The 23,411-nt window shown below is 39.1% G+C and overlaps 1 protein-coding gene across 1 annotated transcript in view; it reads left to right on the forward strand.

The window, feature by feature from the left end:
- LOC139731719 (laminin subunit alpha-2-like) overlaps positions 1-23,411 on the forward strand; it is a 69,606-nt gene that overhangs the window by 8,717 nt on the left and 37,478 nt on the right. The gene's annotated exons all lie outside the window — the stretch shown is intronic.

Consider the following 23,411-nt stretch of genomic DNA (forward strand, 5'->3'; position numbering starts at 1 on the left):
CCTGTAAGTTCAGAGAGTGCAACCACCTGCCCGAGACAGCACGTAGCGACCTTATCCATAGTATTCTTTGTGGCTTACCAGTACGTTTCATATCTTCCATCATTGTGCGTATCACTCAGTTAAGGCAAGCATGATGTTAGAATTTAGATTCGGTGGATTGTTTTGCCATATACTTCCTTACACATTTCTTCATCTCCCACCCGGAGAATATGATAGTTTGTCTTTGAAAGCAGACTCGGTCGAAACTCGGGAGCCAGGAAATGCCACACCCATACACCCACTCTCCCACCGATGTAAACTAGCAGGGGTGGATCCAGGAATTCTAAAAAGGGGGGGGGGGGGGGCAAAAATATTTCTTGTGCCACTTCAGGGTTTCATTGGCTGACAAGCAAAAAAAAAATTTTTTTTTAATGCTTCATTACAGTTTTCGGCTGCCACTACAGTCGGCTGACAAAGATGGTATCTTCAAAAATTTCGTTTTTTTTTCTTTTTATTTCTTTGGTTTATAAAAGGGGGCACCCCCCCCCCCCCCCCCCCCCCCCCCCCCCCGGATCCACTTATGACTAGACTGTCCATAAGACAATGTGTCATTCTCATTCAGAGATGATTGAAAAACACATTTTATGCCTGGAGGAATCATGATGTTTCAGTTTCATCTTCATGCCACTTTTTGAGGGGTTTCAGATGTGGAAAAAGTATTTGTTTGAAATCACGTTTTTGAATCATGCATCTTCATGAATATTAAGGAGTGTTCAGACTCTGAAATGTGTCTTCTTTGCTGTTTTATTACTTGTGAATGATATTTCATATAGAAGCTGTGTCGTGAAATCGTTGCGTGTCTATCATGTAATCACTGATATGCTTACATACAAGCCTGAGGATAATATACAAATCGTAACGTCAAGGTAACTTCAGGATAACTTAAGCAAGTTAATGTAAAATCAAATCTAGGCTCCATCGGCTGATACTTCAAACCATCTCCAGACCAAACTTGGGCAAGCTTGATTTGAGAAATGTGTTTCTGGTAGACATATTCAAGTTTGTTTGTTTGTTTGTTTGTCTGTATGTTTGTTTTTTGTAATTTGTACAGACTTACAAAGTAAAAAAAAAAGGGGGGGCAGTTACTTTATTAGCATGGAATCTGTTTCGAAACATTATTCATTGCGTGCCTGGCAGAAGGTTCCTAAGGCTTGAATAAAGTGAACTTGCTAGGGCCCTTCTACTGGACAAGCTACGATTATGCACAAGTGTGTTCTTGTTATTAAAGTGTGAAAGTCTCCTTCGGTCTCTTCCTTTGATCCAACAGCTGACAGAGCAGTCAGCTGGCAGCTAATGTCCTGGCAAAATGCCAAGAATAGAATGTTTCATGAACTGCTTCAAGTCCCCCCCACCCCTTCCCGTTTCTCAAGGACCGCAGAATCGTGTTCAAAAGATGTTCACGTTCATGTTGTCTCCATCATTTCCTTCTTTCAGCATGTTTTTATCGACATGAATGAAATACTTTGTGACATCAACATTATAGCCCAAATTGACTCCCCTTTGTTCAAATCTCCCTACAGACACCGAGCAAAATAGTGGTGGTTGTACTTCCTACAGCCCATTTTTTTAAATATGGCTGAGAGCAAAAATTTCTTGAATTGTGAGGGGGAGAGAAGCACGTGCGATTGTTTATGTCATGGTTAAATTATAGTCTCAACAGTCAGAGGATGTTTTATCTCTGCTGTGTCTCAGTTTCTGTTCATATACCATGGAGCATGTACATCGGGGTCAGAATTGAATTCTTGACGTACAAACATCTCCTCCATATGTGTGCCTTTATGGTCATGTTTGTTGAGTGAAGTAATCCCTTTGTACAGGCATTTAGAGCAGACAAATGATACAACCATGAGGCTTATTAAAAGCTGGGAGTGGAAATCCACTCTGTGTTTTACATTGAAATGATAAAAATACACATAGAAATATAAATTAAAGTTTCATTACAACTGGACAAGAATTAAAGGAGTTGTTGAATTGCACAGTTACATATTTTGGAAGAGGAAGTTATCTTACTAAAATGCAAACAGACATGACTTAAAGAAGAAGATATTTTATCCTTTTCATCAAATCATCAAATTGCTCTGAAGCTTTAATGATTAGGCAGTGTGGGCTTTGTAATGGAGGAAAGGGTGGGTGTAGTTGTTGAATTATTGACAAAAAGAATTGTGTAATGATGTAAAATGCCAATAGGAATGTAGTGAGACAAAGATGTCATTACCTTGATTTTAAATATTTCTCTTTTGTAAAAATATGGTATGTTCATAAATTCCACAACTGTCTCAATCTTTTTCTGAATTCAATGGACATAGCACTGTTCTTTTAATCATATAAATATCGACATGGTCTTGATTATCTATAAAGGGCCAATAGGAATACCATATTATGTTGCCATTGTAACTACTTCAGGTCATCCTTTGGTGTGCTTTTGAGTGTCAATTGGCACAAAAAAGGCTTGTGGCATTGTACAATGTACTTGTATACCCTGTCCAAAGTCCCTGGCGCAGACAGGGTTTAATTAGAAGAAGTTGGAGATGCATCTAGCAGAAGATCTCAGTTTTTGTTTCAAAGGAAGAAGGGACAAATGTCATTCTACAGTTTTGGATGTATGGCTTTTTTCCCCCTTCTCATTCGTACCCCCCAAATTCAGACCACACTTTCTGCTGTAATTGGTCCCTAATTTCTACCCCATTTCATCTGCGACCATCTCCCTTTACACCTACCACAATTTCAGTTTGTTGTGAGAGAAGTGACCTCATTTCCTGGGTCACATCATCAAACCAGCACCCCACTTCACACACAAAATGTGATCATCATGGTTTTTAGGGGCCCCCTTGTGGTTTTTGAGGTCATTTGGTGGTTGGTAGTTGAGGACCCAGGAGTATGACCTGAAAGGTGAATGTTGTAGACCACAAGGATGCACTCTCTCAAAAGGAAGTTTTAATGTGCGGTGAATCTAGCGTTATCATGATTGGGCTATGTTACTGAAGACAACCGTAACATGTTTTTTCTTTCTATTATATTCTTCACTACTTTCAGATTGTGGATACAGTATGTGTTCGCATTGTAAACTGCTTTGTATGACCAAGGAAGCACAAGGTGAGCTTGTGTAATACCTCCTTGGTATGACAAATACAGTTTAAGAATGGAAACACAAAAAATGTAATGTGTAGTGTTATCTTCATTATGTTCATAATATTTGGTTCTCTTTGGAGGGGGGGGGGGGGTGAACCTGTCATTTATTTGTGAAATTGAATCTATAGGCCTACTCCAACACCCTTTATCACTGTTCCAACCATAATACTGTTTGCAATAATCAATACATGCATGACAGGCATGTACAATTGACTATCTGTTTTCTATTGTACAAGAAATACAATGTTATCACATTTAGTTTAAGAGTTTGGCTTATATTTATGAGAAAGACAATAAAAAAGATTTGGTTCATATATTGCAATGATACTAATAATATTTTGAAAGTAATATGACTCCTACTGTTCCTTTTCTTTTGGGGGGGGGGGTTCACTGTTCAACTGATGATATGAGTTGTATAGCTTTTTATATCAAACTGCAGTAAAATGCCACGTTGCTGATTTAGCATACTCGTACCTCAAAAACAAGCCCCAAATGCCATGTTTTAACTTTTATGCTGAAAGGACAGTACTCCAGGTTCAGATGCACAGAGTGGTAGTGAAGCTACATTGGCTTTCAAGATGTTTTTGCGCTGATGCATCAGATAATCTTGATCATGACGTGATAAGATGAGGGAGCAAAAGCAAGGTATAAATGGACTGTAAGCTTTTAGGAATTTTTGCTGTTGGGTGCACTCTTTATTGGTTGTATGTTTCGTGTTCCGCTTTTCATGCGAATGGTGTCAGAATAAACAAGGGGATCGAATAGTCCATGGCTCTTAAAATGAATTCCAAACAGCTTGTTGTTTTCTGTGAACACAGTGTTACTCCAGCGCAGTGTCTTGGGGGAATAATTCCTGTTTATCTGTGGACCGATAATTTATCCATCACTACTGGATATTTAGGCTAGGGAAATCAAGTTGGTGCATAGGGGGGAAATTCAAGAATTATCTGCAGTGGGACAGAAAAATAGATTATCTTGTGTGATTTTTTTTTTCTGCATGGTCATTTAAGGTGCTTGCCCTGAAATGCGTATCTTTTTCAACCTTTCTGGTGCAATCAAGAGATCATATTTGAGGCAATGCCACGTCAGGTTGATATTGTCAGGTGTCATACACGTCACGACCCCTTGCAGCGTGGGAAGGAGAATTGTTAATTCACATCTGGCTGCAAACATGTGTAGCAAGCCACTCGATGTTCCACTTGGGGTGACCATGAGGTTGACCATATACCTGTACAAAAAAGTCAACTGTCTGCAGTTTTGATAATTCGCATAAATTATAGTATCCTATTAAAGTTTTTTTTTCTTTTGTAGCAGTGATCGATACATTGTTGTAGAAGAGTGTTTGAAAAGTATGGTGCCTTTTGTAGAAAATAATTGATGTGAACAATAAAATGCTTAATTGTATTGTAAATTCATGCTGAGCACAGTTCCACCTTTATGCTAGTGTGTAGTTTAGTAATCAATGGGGAAATGGTTAGTACAGGTGTGAAATGAAACTTTGGCCATAGGAGGCATGTGAGAAATAATGAGGCCATCATCTGGGTGCAAAATAATAAGCAAAAAAGGAAAAAAGAAGAAAGTTTCTTTTGTTTTGCTGCCTCCAGAAGAAATGGAATATGAAGAGCAGTGCTTGGCAAAAGTAAAAGAGAAAAGGGGGGGGGGATAGGTGATATACTATTGAGGAAGGATAGAGAGACATCTATATACGAAGAAAGAGGTCAAAGATGCATAAAAAAAAGTGAGAAAAAGTCTGGGAGAAAGAATAACATCTATGCCACACTGATAACGATGAGGTTGCCAATGGCAATGATAGGGGAGGGATGCCTTCCCTGAGACTGAAAGTGAGCTGGTGTTATTTCTGGTTTGTGATATGTTGATGTTTACTCTGGGGCTGGTTGTCTTCGTCTAGAGGAAAGTAACATCCAATGAGTCTTTCCCATCACAGATTGCATCAGGGTAAATCACTAACCACCAAAGAGCAGGGTGGTATTCTCTTCCATGTGTCTGTAAAATATCAGACCCGAAAGTGGCTAGGCCCTGCGATGTCCACAGCCTTCTGCTCTTTTCTTTTGTTTGTGAAAATTGAAAGTCAACAGAGCAAGTTTATGATAGCAATTGGGTGTCAATGATCTCTCTATTATTCAAACATATCCGTGGGTGTCATACCGGTGGAGCTCATCTACTGTATTGTCAAGTTCATCAAGGAGGAATTTCTGGTACAGGCATAGAAAGATGTGGATATGGTATTAATTGCACTAGAAGTTCATATTCTTTACTGAACAACTAAAGGAAGTTCTTAATCATCCTTGTCATTTGTTTTCTAAAATGATTAGGAAGTGAATGCCTAATTTCAAATCATATTTCACTCCTTAGAAATGTTGAAATGTATGTGTTTATATTCTTTCTCTCTTTTTCTCTCTCTGTTTTGATTATGTTTACCTTTCTTTTTCTCTCTTTCATATGTATTTATATATACCAATTGTACGATATGTAATTTATGATATTTCATTTTGCAGTTTTCGGTCTTCAGTTTAGTTCTTTATCATATTTCTCAAAAATATGCATTGCATTGTGATAAGAAATATATATATTTTGGGTTTTTTACATGCATAAAGAGACAAAAGCATCAAATCTCCCAAAATATATGATATTTAGTATATATGTATGCTATAAAACTGTGGGGAGAAAAGAAGTACATGAATGTTAGTCAGGTTTAGTATTCGTATGTGATAAAAGATATGTAAGATTTGACCATTCTGGGTTGGATCCGTGTCTCCGGAGGCCCTGTAGGGTGTGGTAACAGACACCATGGAGGGAAAACTTGACCCCCTGTGCCATGTGTGGCCCTCCTCATCTGGCTAACTGGTGTGTTCCCACCCTCCGAGCATTTCAATCTATTTTAGGAAGTGCCTACTTTTACTTTAATCCAGTCATTACCACCGACAACTAAGTTGCATGAGATGTCAACTAGTATATGACTATAGCAGTCCTTAGTGGGTGAAGCAAAATAGATGATACAGCATGACAAAAATTTAAGAAATGATAACTTCCCCTTGCTCTCATCTGCTCTACATCTGGGTTATCTCTGTCAATTCCTCCATCAGACTCTCTTACCTCTCTGTATTTCACCTTCATTCTATTGATTCATCTCTTTATGTCTTTCTTTACTTTTTCTATGCATTCCTTCTCCATTCTTTCTTCTTTCCCTTTTCCTTCACTCTTCCTCTTCCTCAATTCACTCACCTTCTCTCTTCTTTTTTCCTCTCTTGCCGTTCATTGTTTCCCTCTTCTTCCCCTTCCTCCGGTTCCCCCATATCTTTCTACCGCCACCACCTCCTCCTCCTTCCAGTAGGGAGCTTTAAATTTGCGGTGTGAACGTTTGAGACGACGCTTGAGCTGGACGTTCTCCTCTTCCCTGCGCCGTGTTGAAAAGCAGCTTTAGATTATGCTGAGATGCAACCTATCAAAAATAAAATGGCGTCCCCATATGATCGGTGCATGAAGTAGCTCTCTACATCGTGAATTGTGCGGAAGTAAAAATAGCACATAACGCGTAGTGAAAACTCAGGTGTGCAAGCTATAAATAGATCAACTTTGATACACAATTCTGCGCATGCTCAGAATAGGTTTTTTTCCCTCTGAACGTCCCCGTCGCAAAAATCTAAAGCTCCCTAATGTCATCTATAGATCCCTCCCCTCTCCTCATAGCCCCTTTCCCATGAGATGCTGAAATCTCTATTGAGTTTGCACATGACTCATGAGGTTCCTGTTGGTAAGAGGTTAACTGTTCTTCACCACTTTATAGTAGGACTCTAAACCAAGCGCCCCCCTTTATGCTGTCACCTTTGACTCCACTTTAACTGTGACTTTCTTTTCACCTTCCATCTCCCTCTGTCTCACTCCACTCACCTCTCCTCCTTTCCTTCACTTCATCTTTCTCCTTCTCTTTCTTTTTCTCCTCCATTTCTCCTTTCTTTCTCCTTTTCCATCATCTCCCCTTTCTTCCTCCTGACTCCCCATCTTTCTCCACTATTTTCAACTTTCCTCTTCTTTCCTCTTTTAATAAATTCATCCATCTCTTTTGCTTGGATGGAAGCTAAGCCGGGAGTGATGTAGTCACCCGTGAATCCAGGGTAATTGTTACAAATGGAGGAAAGTATGAATGGAGGGCGAGCATACCCCTGGTTCAAAGGCAAGCCAGATTGTGATCACTGAGTGTAGGAAGTTTGCTTGGCCCACCACCATCCTGACGGTGGCAGGGGTCGAAGCTCCTGAGGTCATTGACATCCCCAAGTGGTAGGCACTAGTCTTGTGAGATCAAACCCATTAGTTCTCATTCCATCTAATACCAAAGATGTATGGAATGAATTTTCTCTTTCAATTGTTTTTAACATCACCACTTGTTTATACAGATTGTTAGTGGCACCTTTTGTGCAGTGCCATTTGATGTATTTAGGGTATATGCATGATTTATAATCACTTTTATACCATGTAAAAATGAAATGGTATTTTACTTGAGAAACTCGTCCAACATCAAGAAATGGTGAAAGGTTACTGAAATATGAAGCCTATATCAGTTTAGTGTATGATCAGAGATAAAGATTTTATTTTCTTCATATCTACTCAAGTACTCACAAAATCACTTGAAGGTGTATATAGCACCAACTCACTTTGGATGCATTCTGTGTGTTTACTTTGTATTTATTTGCAAAGTTTAATCGGGCAGTTAGACAAGTGAGTGATGCCACAGATTCTTTCCATCTGGAGTGAGGAGACCAAATCCTCACAGATCCTCATAAGTCACGAATCAGGAATGTAGCGAGTTTTGAGTTACAGGAGTATGTCATAGCGGCCTCCGAGCAGATGATGATATCGACATCGGCAGTTGGAAAGGTGAATGTTTGGGGCAAGAAATGGGATGAGACAGATTCACATCTGTCGCATCCCGAAGACCGAGAACGAATCTTGCCTGGATGTCTCCCCGAGGTCCAATCATGTCAGAGATGGGAATCTGAAAGTTTGAAAGGCAACCAGGAAATCTGATTTACTTCAGGAAATCAACAAACAAATTTCCCGCATGCTCTGTCCATTCAAATAAATCCAACACATACGCATGATTATTTCACTTTTGTGTCATTCACGAGCAAAGAACTGTCAATTTCCTATCTGTGAAAAGTGAATAATGTGTTATTATGTGGCAAGTTTCGATCAGAAAATGGCCTATTTTATTCCTTCTTTTGTCTTTTCTCTTGATTTACCTTTTTGAGAACATGGTGAATTTAGTTGCAAATATATAGGTTTTGAAGATGAAGTATACAGGTACAGTTGGAAAAAGTTTAGATGGAGAAGAAAGGAGATTACGTATGAAAAGTTACATTCCCTAATTTGACCACATGCTCTCTTTTGATTAAGAATAAAACCCTGTATATGTGTGTGTGTATGTATATTATATCTTTGTATTTGTGTGTATAGATTATATGCATATAAACTATACATGTATATGAATTATACATACTGTAAAAGCTGGGTTTTTTTTTTTTGGTACAGATATTTTCGCGACTGAGGTCACCGACATTTTATGTAAGATGATGTTTTGACGATATGATTCAGAGGCTCTCATAAGTGCTCCAGTGCCTGTCCATGAATTTAATCATAATGCGGAAGAGATTAGGTGGCAATATCTTATTGTGTGTTGTTAAGTTTGCAGCCCAATCGGCAAAATTTACAAAAGTTAAAGCCTCACGAAAATAACAGCTTTCACAGTAGACCTTCATACTGGCATATTCATCAGTTCATATATTGTTGCCAGAGATATCTGCATTTGTTGTGAAAATTTGTCAGACTACCGTTGTTGAGCCCAAATTTGTAAGACAACTAAATATTCATAATGTGGTGACTGAATACAAACTGGTTCCACAAAATGAAAAATTCCTGTCATCTCCGTGCCATTTGTCGAAATCTTCAATTGTCAATAATCATATACGCTATTGTACAAGTTGTATTAATAGATTTAAACAGGTAACCTATGAGTCATTCTCAGAGTTGTTTATAAGACTGAAAGCAAGTCACAGTGAATAAGGGGAGAGGGGAAAAATGATGATTTAATAAGGAACATGGAGGGGTCATAGGTCACAGTGAGTTTAAACTATCATCGATCATCTCTCTTGAATCCCTTTAGGGCTTTTTACACTTGTGTTTCTTAACCCCGGACTTTCTCTGACCCAGGACTATCGTTAGCCCCGTACCAATTTTTTCAGCTTTTTACACTCGCCAATTAGTCCCGTACTATCTCTTGTCCGGAGCTAAGGAGAAAACTGACCTTTTTACACTCGTATTTCTTAGCCCCGGACTTTCCAAACCACATGAATATCCATAATTACGCTGTGTACTATACACGTACACGCACGCACCGGCAGCACTTGATTACCTCGTTTCTGATTGGTCAGTGAGGGTCGGATTTCGTCTCCGTCGCTTAGCCCAGGATTATTTTTTCGTTCTGTTTACACTCACTTGCTTGGCACCGCAATTGTGGTGCTAGCACCGCAATTGCGGTGCTAACCCCTGCTATTTTGCAGGGCCAGATAGTACCGTACTATCGGTGGGGCTAGCCCACTTTGGCAAAAACGAGTGTACACAGAAAGTGGGCTAAGGATAGTCCCGTACCAACGGTGGGGCTAAGGCCCCCCCCCTTAGCCCCACCGTTGGTCCGGGGCTAAGCAAAAATTTACAAGTGTAAAAAGCCCTTTTGATACCTAAGTTGTCATTTCTCTGTCAGTCAGCTAGATAACAGGGTAGCACTCTGTTGCCCATCATTCATCTTTCTGATCTGGCTGCTTGGGGTGGGATAGTGTGGGGGTGCTCCTTTGCAAGTTCCTCCCCCCCCCCCCTTTCACTGTCCACTTCCACTTCTTCTCTATCACATATAAATGTAAACATTGTTGCTAGCTTTCAGGTCCGTATGCTTGTTGTAACTACTATGTGCAAATGAATGAGGTAATCTTATGCACCTACATACAGCAACACACGGAGGTCAAGTGAGGTCAAACCTCCGGTAATGCACAGTTACTGTGCATCAGGCACAGGTAATTTTTCCCTTTTTATCATGATTAAAGCATTTTCACTTCACAATACAATATTATGCATTTTAAGAGCTTATAACTTGATGCTTCTTTTATCAATGCATAACAATTGCTGAGAATATCTACAGAACTATGGTAGTCTGTAGATAGAGATAGCACCCCATGTCTTTCATGTATGATCAAATAGAGCTCGCTGTGCATTTGCACAGCATTGCTAATACTTTGTCAGGAAAATTGAATAGTGCTGCCACCACTTGAGATTTTATAGTTAGATTGGATAAAGAGAATTATAGTTACAGAAACAATATTCTCTTTTTCAAAGAGAGAACATCCACTTGTCGTATTGAAAAGTGCAGTTTGTGAAAGCTTTGACAACCCACTGCAAAGTTGCTTGGAACGCTTCAAACCTGAGTTGCTGTCAACTTCATAATCTGTGTGTTTGTGGCTTACTTCCAAACTTAAAAACATAGCGGAAAAAGTTTAACAGCTCGTGAAGGAAAGAAAATGACATGATGCAGGTAGGGAAGTCACTCAACAGTTACAGAGGCATAAAATGTGTTTGAGGTATGGACTAGAGTAGTCACATCAAGCTGTGATTATTGGCAGGAGAAGTGAGTTGCACTGCTACCAGCTGGTACATATGGGTTTCTACCATAATGGCACACAATGGGGGCATTCACATGCAGGATTTATCATGGTTTTTTATCGTGATTCAAAAGTCACTTTAATTTGTTGTTTCTCACACATTGGCAGCCACCCTCCCTTAAAACATAAAACATAAAAAGAAAGACTTACGTGACTGTTTTGCCTAGCTAAGCACTTTAACAGCTCTTTCAGATGATAGAAAAATATTTCTTGTAGTCATCTTTATGAATTGTGATTATGATCTTCATAATTTGAGTCACATAACATTCAGATGTTCAAATGTGGAAATCGTGATTTTAATCTGGAATTGAATTTTGGAGGAACGCGCTCCTGTTTTGTCTATCAAACTCGCAAAGTGCATGCTAAAGCTCGTGCAGCGCAGGCAGATTGCGTTACATTTCGCTCTGTCTGTACATTGTAAATAGACTTAAAGGACAAGTTCACCTTCATAGACATGTGGGTTGAATGAATGAAGCAATATTAGTAGAACACATCAGTGAGAGTTTGAGCAAAATCGGACAATCCGTTAAAAAGTTATGAATTTTTAGCTCACCTGAGCCAAAGGCTCAAGTGAGCTATTGCGATCGCCCTTCGTCCGGCGTCCGTCGTGCGTCGTGCGTCGTCCGTCGTCCGTCGTGCGTCGTGCGTAAACTTTTTACATTTTCATCTTCTTCTTGAAAGCCCCAAGACCGATTTTCATCAAACTTGGCAGGTAGCATCCCTAGGGGGTTAGGAACTCAATTTGTTAAAATGGGCACCATGACCCACCCAGGGGGCCCCCAGGGGGGCCCAAACCCCCCCAAATTAAGGAATCTTTAAAAATCTTCTTCTCTAGAACCAGAAGTGATAGAGCTAAGTTAATACTATGAGTTAGTTCATTGATGACTGTAGTTTCAAGTTTGTTCATGGCAGAATCAGGGATGCCCCCCTTGGGACCCAGGGGAGGGGGGTGGGGAGGGGTTCTAATGGGGCCTAAATTGTACATTTTCATCTTCTTCTTGAGAACCCCATGACCCATTTTCACCAAACTTGGCAGGTAGCATCCCTAGGGGGTTAGGAACTCAATTTGTTAAAATGGGCACCATGCCCCACCCAGGGGGCCCCCAGGGGACCCCCAGGGGGCCCAAATCCCCCAAAATTAAGGAATCTTTAAAAATCTTCTTCTCTAGAACCAGAAGTGATGGAGCTAAGTTAATACTATGAGTTAGTACATTGATGACTGCAGTTTCAAGTTTGTTCATGGCAGAATCAGGGGTGCCCCCCTTGGGACCCAGGGGAGGGAGGTGAGGAGGGGTCCTAATGGGGCCTAAATTGTACATTTTTATCTTCTTTTTTAGAACCCCATGACCCATTTTCACCAAACTTGGCAGGTAGCATCCCTAAGGGGTTAGGATCTCAATTTGTTAAAATGGGCACCATGTCCCACCCAGGGGGCCCCCAGGGGGGCCCAAACCCCCCAAATGAAGGAATCGTTAAAAATTTTCTCTAGAATCAGAAGTTATACAGCTAAGATAATACTATGAGTGAGTACATTAATGACTGTAGTTTCGAGTTTGTTCATAGGAGATCCAGGGGTGCCCCTCTTGGGGGCAGGGGTGGGGGGGGGGGGGGTTGGTTAGGAAGGTCCAAATGGGGGCCTGAATCGTACATTGTCATCTTCTTCCTGAAAACCTCATGATAGATTTTCGTCAAACTTGGCAGGTAGCATCCTTAGGGGGTCAGGATCTCAATTTATCAAAATGGGCACCATGCCCCACCCAGAGGGCCCCAGGGGGCCCCCAATTCCCCAAATTAAGGAATCTTTAAAAATTTGGGCCCTTATTGTACATTTTCATCTTCTACTTCAGAATGCCTGGTCAAATTTTGGTAGAGCTGTGAATAATTTAGATTAGTGACTGCGTGAAAGGTGAACTTGCGATACTCAGGTGAGCGCTAGACCCGCGGGTCTCTTGTTGAAGTTTCTGCTCAGTCACGGCTGGATGAAAAGACTACTATAGCTTGTGATGTCACATGAGTACAACGATATAAAGAAAGAATAAAGAAAATTCAACATATTTCCATTTTTCTCGCATAACAAAAGAACACTCGCCTTCTCTCTATCAGAATGCAGGGGGAATAATATTACCCTTAACATACGTCAGTAGCAAGTCGAAGAAATGTGCACTTTATTCAAAAAGTAAAGTTCGTGTGAAATTCTCTTTTTATTTTCCTTATATAGTTGTACGCATGTGACATCATACACTGTAGTAGTCTTCTCTTCCAGCAGTGACTGCGCAGATACTTAAAATATTCGTAACTTTTGAACGGATTGTCCAATTTTCCTCAAACTTTCACTGATGTGTTCTACTAATATTGCTGCATTCTCTCAATCCTTGTGTATATGAAGGTGGACTTGTCCTTTAAATGTAGGGTCGAGTTAAGCTCCGCCTCCTCAATCATGATTTGGATGACAAGTCTTTCAGACAGGAAGTGCACACCATGAATCGAGCAAACCAAGATTTGAAAACATCTCCAGACCTTGATTTGTAAATCAAGATTCTAGAATCCTGATTGCAGTAATTTGTTTTCAGATGATAAAAATATATCGATTACAATCATGAATCTTTAGATACAGATTGCAATCATGATTACAGGCGAGATTTTTCTAACGTCTGAAAAGAGGGTAGATCTCCAAACAATGACCAGAGTATGATCCCAGGTATCCACACCCTGAGCTTAGTGTGGCAAGTTAGATTATAGGATTAAAATAAATATAAGGATACTTTTTATTTTACTATTTTATTTTTATTTGTGTACTACTTACAAACACTGAAAAAACCCACACATTTTCTGATTCCTGCATCTTTGTGCAGACTTTTATAGATCATGTGTTTATGTGTGTGTATCCACACACAAGAATTATCAATTTCTACACATATCTTGTTTCGAGAATCAATTTTTAACAACTGTCTTTTCAGGTGCGTGTGAATGGGCCCACTGCTCTTTCCGCACCCACGCTCAACTCATAAAACATACACTACAATCTACATACGTTCCTGGCAGTAGAGACCACCGTGGCAGAACCAGAACCACAATACCTTAAACTGAAAAGGTCTGACACTTGACAAAGTATGTTGACAGTCTTGTTGCTTTTAAGATATTATAGTTAATATAACATATATTCAGTCATCCCAGTCAATGATATCACAACAACTTATATTCATGAAGTTACAGTATAGCACCTATGTAGTTGAGGTGATGATTAGGGAGTTACAAAGGATCGAAAGTTGGTTTAGATTAATGAGACTGCAGAGACAACTTAAAAGGATGACCATGGGTAAAAGGTTTGTCAAATTTGTGGCAGTATCATGGGCAGTAATCAGTAATTCATTTTGTAAATGCTGAGGGAGATTTCTCTGTCCTTTTTTGGGAAAAAAAGACCCGCTTTAAGATGAGTCCATGGTCATTGTTGGAAGGTGGGGAAGGGGGAACGTTAGCATTGACTCTACAGATCTTGTGAGAAAACAACCGGTAAGAATTTTGTTCCACCAATAGCCGGTGGGGATACAGTTTTCTGCACCTCCTTACATATTTTCTTAGTGATGGCGAGAGTCTGATAAATGATGATTGACAGATGCTATTGCTCCATGGCCCAGTTCAGATGAAAATATTGATGATGAAATGAATCATCATGGTTAATTCTAAAAAAGTTCCCTTCCTTTTTTGATGTCACATTGCTGGAAATGTTTTACAACAATGTATTAACACACTATAGGGCTTTTTACACTTGTGTTTCTTAACCCCGGACTTTCTCTGACCCAGGACTATCGTTAGTCCCGTACCAATTTTTTCAGCTTTTTACACTCGCCAATTAGTCCCGTACTATCTCTTGTCCGGGGCTAAGGAGAAAACTGACCTTTTTACATTCATATTTCTTAGCCGCGGACTTTCCAAACCACATGAATATTCATAATTATGCTGTGTACTGTACACGTACACGCACGCACCGGCAGCACTTGATTGCCTCGTTTCTGATTGGTCAGTGAGGGTCGGACTTCGTCTCCGTCGCTTAGCCCAGGATTATTTTTTCGTTCTGTTTACACTCACTTGCTTGGCACTGCTAGCACCGCAATTGCGGTGCTAACCCCTGCTATTTTGCAGGGCCAGATAGTACCGTACTATCGGTGGGGCTAGCCCACTTTGGCAAAAACGAGTGTAAACAGAAAGTGGGCTAAGGATAGTCCCGTACCAACGGTGGGGCTAAGGCCCCCCCTTAGCCCCACCGTTGGTCTGGGGCTAAGCAAAAATTTACAGGTGTAAAAAGCCCTTAGTTACGTGAATCAATCTATCCCTCAAAAGGGCTTTTTACACTTGTGTTTCTTAACCCCGGACTTTCTCTGACCCAGGACTATCATTAGTCCCGTACCAATTTTTTCAGCTTTTTACACTCGCCAATTAGTCCCGTACTATCTCTTGTCCGGGGCTAAGGAGAAAACTGACCTTTTTACACTCGTATTTCTTAGCCCCGGACTTTCCAAACCACATGAATATTCATAATTACGCTGTGTACTGTACACGTACACGCACGCACCGGCAGCACTTGATTACCTCGTTTCTGATTGGTCAGTGAGGGTCGGACTTCGTCTCCGTCGCTTAGCCCAGGATTATTTTTTCGTTCTGTTTACACTCACTTGCTTGGCACTGCAATTGCGGTGCTAACCCCTGCTATTTTGCAGGGCCAGATAGTACCGTACTATCGGTGGGGCTAGCCCACTTTGGCAAAAACGAGTGTAAACAGAAAGTGGGCTAAGGATAGTCCCGTACCAATGATGGGGCTAAGGCCCCCCCCCCCCCCCCCCCCTTAGCCCCACCGTTGGTCCGGGGCTAAGCAAAAATTTACAAGTGTAAAAAGCCCTATATTCACCCACTCTACTCCATAGGGAATGTCTTCCATGCCCTGTTGAATCATAGATCCAAATGCAGGAGGAAGAAAGTCAATTAAACTTTTTCATCAAGGATTTTGTATCAATCAATTTGCATAAAGTACAGTTTCAACTACCCTCGACATAGCTTCCATATCCTTGTGTAATAGGTATTGTCAATATTCAACCACATGCTTTTAGTAGTGACATTCACACTATCTACACTGTGTGAGCTTTAGAAGGAAGATCTTTTCAAGCTGATTGACTTGGAAGAAGGAGAATGGAAGTCTTTCAGTTTGTTTTTATTCTAGATTTTCATATCACCTGAAATACCATTTTTATTTACTTTTTGGGAGGGGGCAGCAAGGGATGGATTGCTATGTTGAAATGCTCCAAAGATGTGTCTTGCTCATGATTTTTTTTATTTTAATGATAGAGCTCTTTAATGCATCATTCAGGATAAAAGAAATATAAAGTTTATTTGTTGTTATTATTATTTTTTGTTGTGAAATTTTATGCTTCAGATAAAGATTTTTTTTTCATATTTATGGAATGAACGGATTTGGGAATAAATTCGTATTGATGCTGGAATAAAGTATAGAAGTCAAGAGTTTTTATTTCATAGCAATTTGTGGAAGTGAGAAAATTAGAAGATTTTATTCCCATTCTGTGTTTTAAGATTTAAATGCATGTAGGTATGTATGTATGCACACCACTTATAGCTTGTACATACAGGCACTGCACAGGAGAAACAAAATGTGATGTCAGTCACATTGTTGATAATTTTACCCCATTGCCTTGGAGAATATAGTCAATAAACATTGATTTAATATGTGATGCACATGGTACCTTATTTAGGCCAAGGGTGAACAAGTGCAGCAATACATTACACCTGCACCCAGTAGTCATCAGGGAGATTTGAGTCATTTGGTAATCATTTCATACAAGCCGAAGCGATGTCATCTGAAGTCTGAAGAGGACAATAGGAATGATGGAAGATGGGTGATCACCATTCACCGTGACAATCAAAAGTGTGATACATGGAAGTCTGGCCTTGTTTCCGATCAACCTCAACCATTCATGTGGCAGACATTCTGGTGCCTCTTGGGATTTTGTGTATTAGTGGTAAAAGGGAACATGGGGGAGGGGGAAGGATGAAGGCCTACAGGTGAAAGAAATACACTGTAAGATAAAGAATGGGAAGAGAAGATACCTGAGGGAGATAGAGTCAACGATGAGAAAGTTGTGGTGATATTGATAATGATAATGATAATGATAATGATAATGATAATGATGGTGATAATCATAATAATGATAGCAACGATGATGATAATGATTGTGATAATAATGAAAATAATGGTAGTCATGTTAGTAATAATGATTGTGGTAATGATAGTGATAATGATGATGATATGATAATGATGGTAATGATGCTGATAAAAATAATGGTAGTCATGACAGTGATAATGATTGCGGTAATAATAATAATACAGTTTGACCTCGATTATCCGGCCTCCTTTTATCCGGAAATCTCTCTTATCGGGACGCGTTCACGCAGTGAAGGACATTTTTTTTCATCCAAAAATTGAGAAAAAACAGTGACTTTAACATCTTTTCATGGATCTATTTCACTAATTTCATAAGATGTGCATGGTAGGTTTCTCAATGTCTAATGAGGTAAAACATGTTTGATTTTCACCTAAAGATATACTTTATTTTTGTGAAGAAGGGACTACAATTTTGCACAGGCTAGCATAGATTACACCACCGTTGCGGGGTACGCTACCTGCCTAGCTACCAGTGCACTGGGACGGCAGCTTTGACGGCAGCTATATACATTAACATTGTGTCTCCCATATCCGGCCAATTCACTTATCCGGATGAGCGCCGGTCCCGACATTGCCGGATAATCGAGGTCGAACTGTAACAATAAATGATAAAAGTATGATAACAATTAATAGAATAATGATAATACAGGTATGTAACTTAAAGGTGCTACATGCACATAAAATAAAATTCTCCAAGCAAAAATCAGAGCAGAGCAGAGAAGAAACAGGAAGAGAGAGAGAGAGAGAGAGAGAGAGAGAAAGAGAAATAGTTGAGGGGAGTTGGAGAATTAAAGGACAAGTTCACCTTCATAAACATAAGGATTGAGAGAATGTAGCAATATTAGTAGAACACATCATTGAAAGTTTGAGGAAAATCAGACAATCCGTTCAAAAGTTATGAATTTTTGAAGTTTTTGTGCAGTACCCGCTGGATGAGAAGACTACTGCAGTGTATGAATAACTTAGATGTCACATGCGTACAACAATATAAGGAAAATATAAAGAAAATTTCACAAAATTCCATCTTTTGAAAAAAGTACATATTCCCCTGACTTGTTACCGACAAATGTTATGGGTAATATCATTCCCCCTGCCTTTAGAAAGAGGCAAGTCAAGTGCTCTTTTATTATGCGAAAAAAGTGAGAATATGTTGAATTTTCTTTTACATTTTGTTTATACTGTTGTACGCATATGACTCACAAGCTGTAGTAGTCTCCTCATCCAGCGGTTCCAACACAAAAATTCAAAAAATTCATAACTTTTGCATCGATTGTCCAATTTTCCTCAAACTTTCACTGATGTGTTCTACTAATATTGTTGCATTTTCTCAATCCTTATGTTTATGAAGGTGAACTTGTCCTTTAAGTCTTTATGTGCCATGTTCGCACGCCTGACTCAGTCGACGGCGTGCCAACTTTGCATATTCTGCTCAAACCGTTGAATAAATCGCCAAATACCAGGGTACAATGAAAGCATTTCTCGTGGTTCCATTCTAGTCACATTTATAGCTTGCATTTCATGTGGTGATTGAATATCAAGTGCAGTTCCTTACTCGATTTGTGAGCAAATTCAAACTTTCTCTCACCATTTTGTGTGCAAAAGTAATGCCTCTATAGAATAAGGCATTTACTGGTCATTTGAAAGAAAAATAACCATAGATTTGTCATACAATTTACATCAAAGAAAAGCTTGGCATTTTCTCTATAACTTTGCTCATTACAGGTCAGGGGTAACAAAAATCTATAAAATTACATGGATCTGAAAAGCAGAATGTTTTCCCAAAGCAGGACTACATTGCTGTTTCAGAATAATGTGGCACACAGGGGGTTTACACCATGGCACGTAAAGAGTTGAGCAAGTAGAATGAGGTATAAAATGAAGAGAAAACATATGAAGAGGTGAAGAGAGTCAAGACAGAGATAGAATGATTCAAGGGAGATGTAGTTTAATAAGAGAAAAATGTAGGGAAATAGAGTGGGAGCAGGATTCTTTTTTTTTTTTTTAGTTAATAGTGTGCTTTTATCTTTGATACAAGCGGAAAAGTGAATGTTTGTATTCTGAATTTGTTCAGGAGCCAGCCATATATTCTACAGTTTAGGCTGAAGAACTTTATGGGAACATTTTGGGTTTTTTCTTTGTTCTTGAAGAAAAAAATAAGTGTAATAAACTGAACTGAATGGAGTGAAATTGACTTGTAAGGCATTCCTCAAAAGTATGAAAGTACACAGTACAGGAGCGACAAAGCCCATATTACTATTACGCATCCGACTAGACAGTGATAGAGTCCACAATATCCCAATTCATCACGCATAATTTCTGAATAATGGCATTTGTAGTATCAAGGATGATGTCACAGAGAGTTGATAGAGAGAAAAAGAGAGAGAGAGAGAGAGAGAGAGAGAGAGAGAGAGATGAAGCATGATGCATGCTGTTAGATCATCATCAACTTTTGCCATGACCTTGTAAAGTCTGGCAGAAGATCATTAGGGGGTAATCTGGGTCCAGGGGTGATGGGCAGTGATGTCACTGTTTGTCATGTCACAGACTAAATTCATGGTGATTGTGCATATCAATCAGAAGGCTACGTAGTCCTATTCTTCTGGTATGTCACAAGTTAACCCTTTGTATCCTTTGATTGGTGATTGGCACAAAAAAACCCCATAGCATTGGACACATTGTCCAAAGTCCCTGGTGCAAAAAGGGTTAAAGGACAAGTTCACCTTCATAAACATAAGGATTGAGAGAATGTAGCAATATTAGTAGAAGACATCATTGAAAGTTTGAGGAAAATCAGACAATCCGTTCAAAAGTTATGAATTTTTGAAGTTTTTGTGCAGTAATCGCTGGATGAGAAGACTACTGCAGTGTGTGAAAAACTTAGATGTCACATGCGTACAACAATATAAGGAAAATATAAAGAGAATTTCACAAAATTTTTTCTTATGAAAAAAGTACACATTCCCCCGACTCGTTACCGACAAATGTTATGGATGATATTATTCCCCCTGCCTTTAGAAAGAGGCAAGTCAAGTGCTCTTTTATTATGCGAAAAAAGTGAAAATATGTTGAATTTTCTTTATATTTTCTTTATACCGTTGTACGCATATGACTCACAAGCTGTAGTAGTCTCCTCATCCAGCGGTTCCAAAACGGAAATTTTAAAAATTCATAACTTTTGCATCGATTGTCCAATTTTCCTCAAACTTTCACTGATGTGTTCTACTAATATTGTTGCATTCTCTCAATCCTTATGTTTATGAAGGTGAACTTGTCCTTTAAGGTACAATAGTAGGCCTTTATGTATGAGAACAGTGAAGCCAAACACATCATCTGTGGTAGCATCTAAAGAGTATGAGATATTTGGTACAGTGTATGTGCTAATGAGGGTAGATGTTGTGAGGTTGAAAACATTTTTAGCTGCCAGTATATATGCAGCTGTAGAAAGAGGAATTGTACTCCCCCCCCCCCCCAACACACACACACACACTTATTTTCAATGTGCAACAACCTTCATTTAACTTGGTCATGTAACTTTGGTATTTACTTCCTAAGACACTTTTGCATAGTCTGCACATGAATAGTATTTCATAATTTTTAATCTGAAGCACCTCCACCATTCCGATCAATATCTGTTGAGTTATTACAAGATCAGCTCAGACATAAGGCATTAAATTCTACATCTAAATTTTGAGGAAATAATCTTTTAAGGTCAATATTATTATGTCCAAAACAAAAGTGCACAGGACATCAAGATTAGGTGAAATGTTCTTTTTTTTTTTCTGGTGCCCATGAAATCTGATGTTAGATGATTGACTGTAATCTACATTATCATAACTTTTTTTCATCATTCTTCCTATTCAGTTTAATGATAAACAAATATATGACAGCCTTCACTTAGAAAAACTCGCAGGTGCATGTAAATTTTTTCGTTATAGTTTGTTCCAAATAGCTACTAGCTATGCACATGGATTTTTTTTTTTTACAACAGTGATGGTATATGTCCATCAAAATTGAATTGAAGACATATTCAATGCTTAAAATTCAGGGTTTACTCGTTGTCATGTAAATCTTAAAGTACATTGCAGATTTTCGGTGTGTGAAAAGTCAAATGGCTACAAGTTCAATGATGTCAGCTTAGCTTTGTTCCCATTCATGGCTCCTAGTACTTCGTCATCATCCGTGTAGAGTTCATGTGAAAAATTATCTTTGCCGGAGAGAAATGTGATTATTCTATGCAGTGTTCCTTTCAGCAGTAGGACAATGTGCATACAGTAGATGCAATGCGCATACTGTAGATGTGGTCATACATTTCCTTAAAAAAACAAAATGCCTTCCAGGTATGTACATTTACATTATGCCATGCATTATTTTGATGATTATTTTAGCATTATTCTGGACTCCATTTGCAGTGGTTGGAAGTATAGCCGGGAAGAGGGAGCTTGAATTGTGCGTCTGGGGACTTTCAATTAAATCAATTTTGACTTTGGAGCAGCTGAGCATAATAATGCATACTGACTTGCCTTCTGGCCAAAACTTAAACCCAGGATTGAGAGAGAAGAATGGAATAAAACAACCCTTTGCTCCTTTCTACCACCAGGGAACTCTCTCCCTGGGCCGCAGTTCATTCACAAATCACCCAAAATAGATGTTACACCTGTTCAGTATCAGAGGAGATCCTCCCACATGTACGACAAGTCAAACAAAAGGCAAGAAGGTAAAAAGTCCCACGTACATATCGGTTGATAGATGTTGGCTTTTCACTTGTGTACACAGAATATTAATCACTGTCCGATGGTTCCATTCCTTCATTTCATAGAGAAAAAGTTGTACTGTTTGTAAAGCATAAAGGGTCTTATTCTGTCGGCTCCTTGTGAAATAGTTTCAAATACACTCAGGCTAGGGTCCTGTGTGACCCTGTATTCTACAAAGAAATTGAATCATTTTTGCATGGGGTGATGGTAAACAGGATCTTGCTTTCAAGGTCAAAGTGGGAAACTGCCGACTTGAATTTGGTAGAAAGTAGTGGTAAACTTTTTGAGATGTTATTGACATGATCTGTCAAGAGTCATTTCTGTTAATAAGAAGACAGAAAAATTATGTGTCTGTTTAAAGCTAAAACATAGTACTCAGAAGGGCTCAAAATTCATCTTCCACCATTTGGAATTTGCTTGCAATACATCGGAAATCTCTACAAAGAATCTTGTCTGGCTGGTATGATTTGCAGGGATAATAATTTTTTTGTTGTTGAGTATTTTGAGATCAAAAGTGTTGTTTTATCGTTCATATCGAACAAGAAATTGTACTGAATGTATGTACGTATGTACAGGTCAATGAAAGTCTTGTGAGTGGATGGCATCATTTCATGTAATTTCATATATGACTGTGCCAAGTCACTATGTGCATGCAAAAACGTAAAATTCCATAACTTTCTTATATATGTCCATCTTTGTTTACAGCAGTTTTTAATTGTTAAGATAAGCTTTATGTGCCACACAAGTTCTATACTTCTTTGTTTTCTGTTTTCTTGAAGCTGTCTTATTTCGATAGATTATAAATGATGGAGCAAGTAAGAATAAAACGAAGTTTATCCATTTGTTCGATAGAGTAGAAGTGCGAGTACCCATGATGGTTGGTATGAAGAGCTGCGTGGTGACACTTGAGTTTGCTCAGCATGGGTTGTTATGGTGACCTGAAAAAAGCAGCAGTATGATAATTCACAGTGCAGCTACCTGTATTTATGCTGCTCGTGTGTATGTGTATGTGTGTTTGTGTTTTCATGTGTGTGTGCATTTGTGTGTGTTTGTATGGAGGGGGTCTATGTAGTTGACCTCCTAGTCACTTTCTGTCTAGTGTCATATTGACGAATCTGTCTGATGTCTATTTTTAACCATCCTGTCTTCCATGTCTTGCTGTAACATTTCACTCACAAGCATATATCATAATCTGATACACCTGATCATTTTTTTCAACTTATTGTTCCCTGCTGCATTTCTGTATTTTCCTTGTTATCGACCTTCATGGCAGAATAGTGAACACCTGCTCTCATCTGCAAAGACAAAGTGTGGCTATTGTGAGGAGGTTCTTGCTATCTAGAGTAATATAAAAGTGAAATTTTTTTTTGCATTTTTGTGCAGACAAAACTGATGCGAAAATAAAAGCACGCAAATATTTTGTTTGCCATACATTCCAGTAATTAATGTCTTGATTTTGTGGAATTAAAACATACAGAATTCATCTTACCCTACTTAGCATTAAAAAAAAATACTCATGCAAAAATATCCACTTTCATA

The sequence above is a fragment of the Diadema antillarum genome, unplaced genomic scaffold (assembly GCF_040938485.1).
Source record: "Diadema antillarum isolate AM-2024a unplaced genomic scaffold, OU_Dant_1.0 seq00000383_RagTag, whole genome shotgun sequence".
Taxonomy (NCBI): domain Eukaryota; kingdom Metazoa; phylum Echinodermata; class Echinoidea; order Diadematoida; family Diadematidae; genus Diadema; species Diadema antillarum.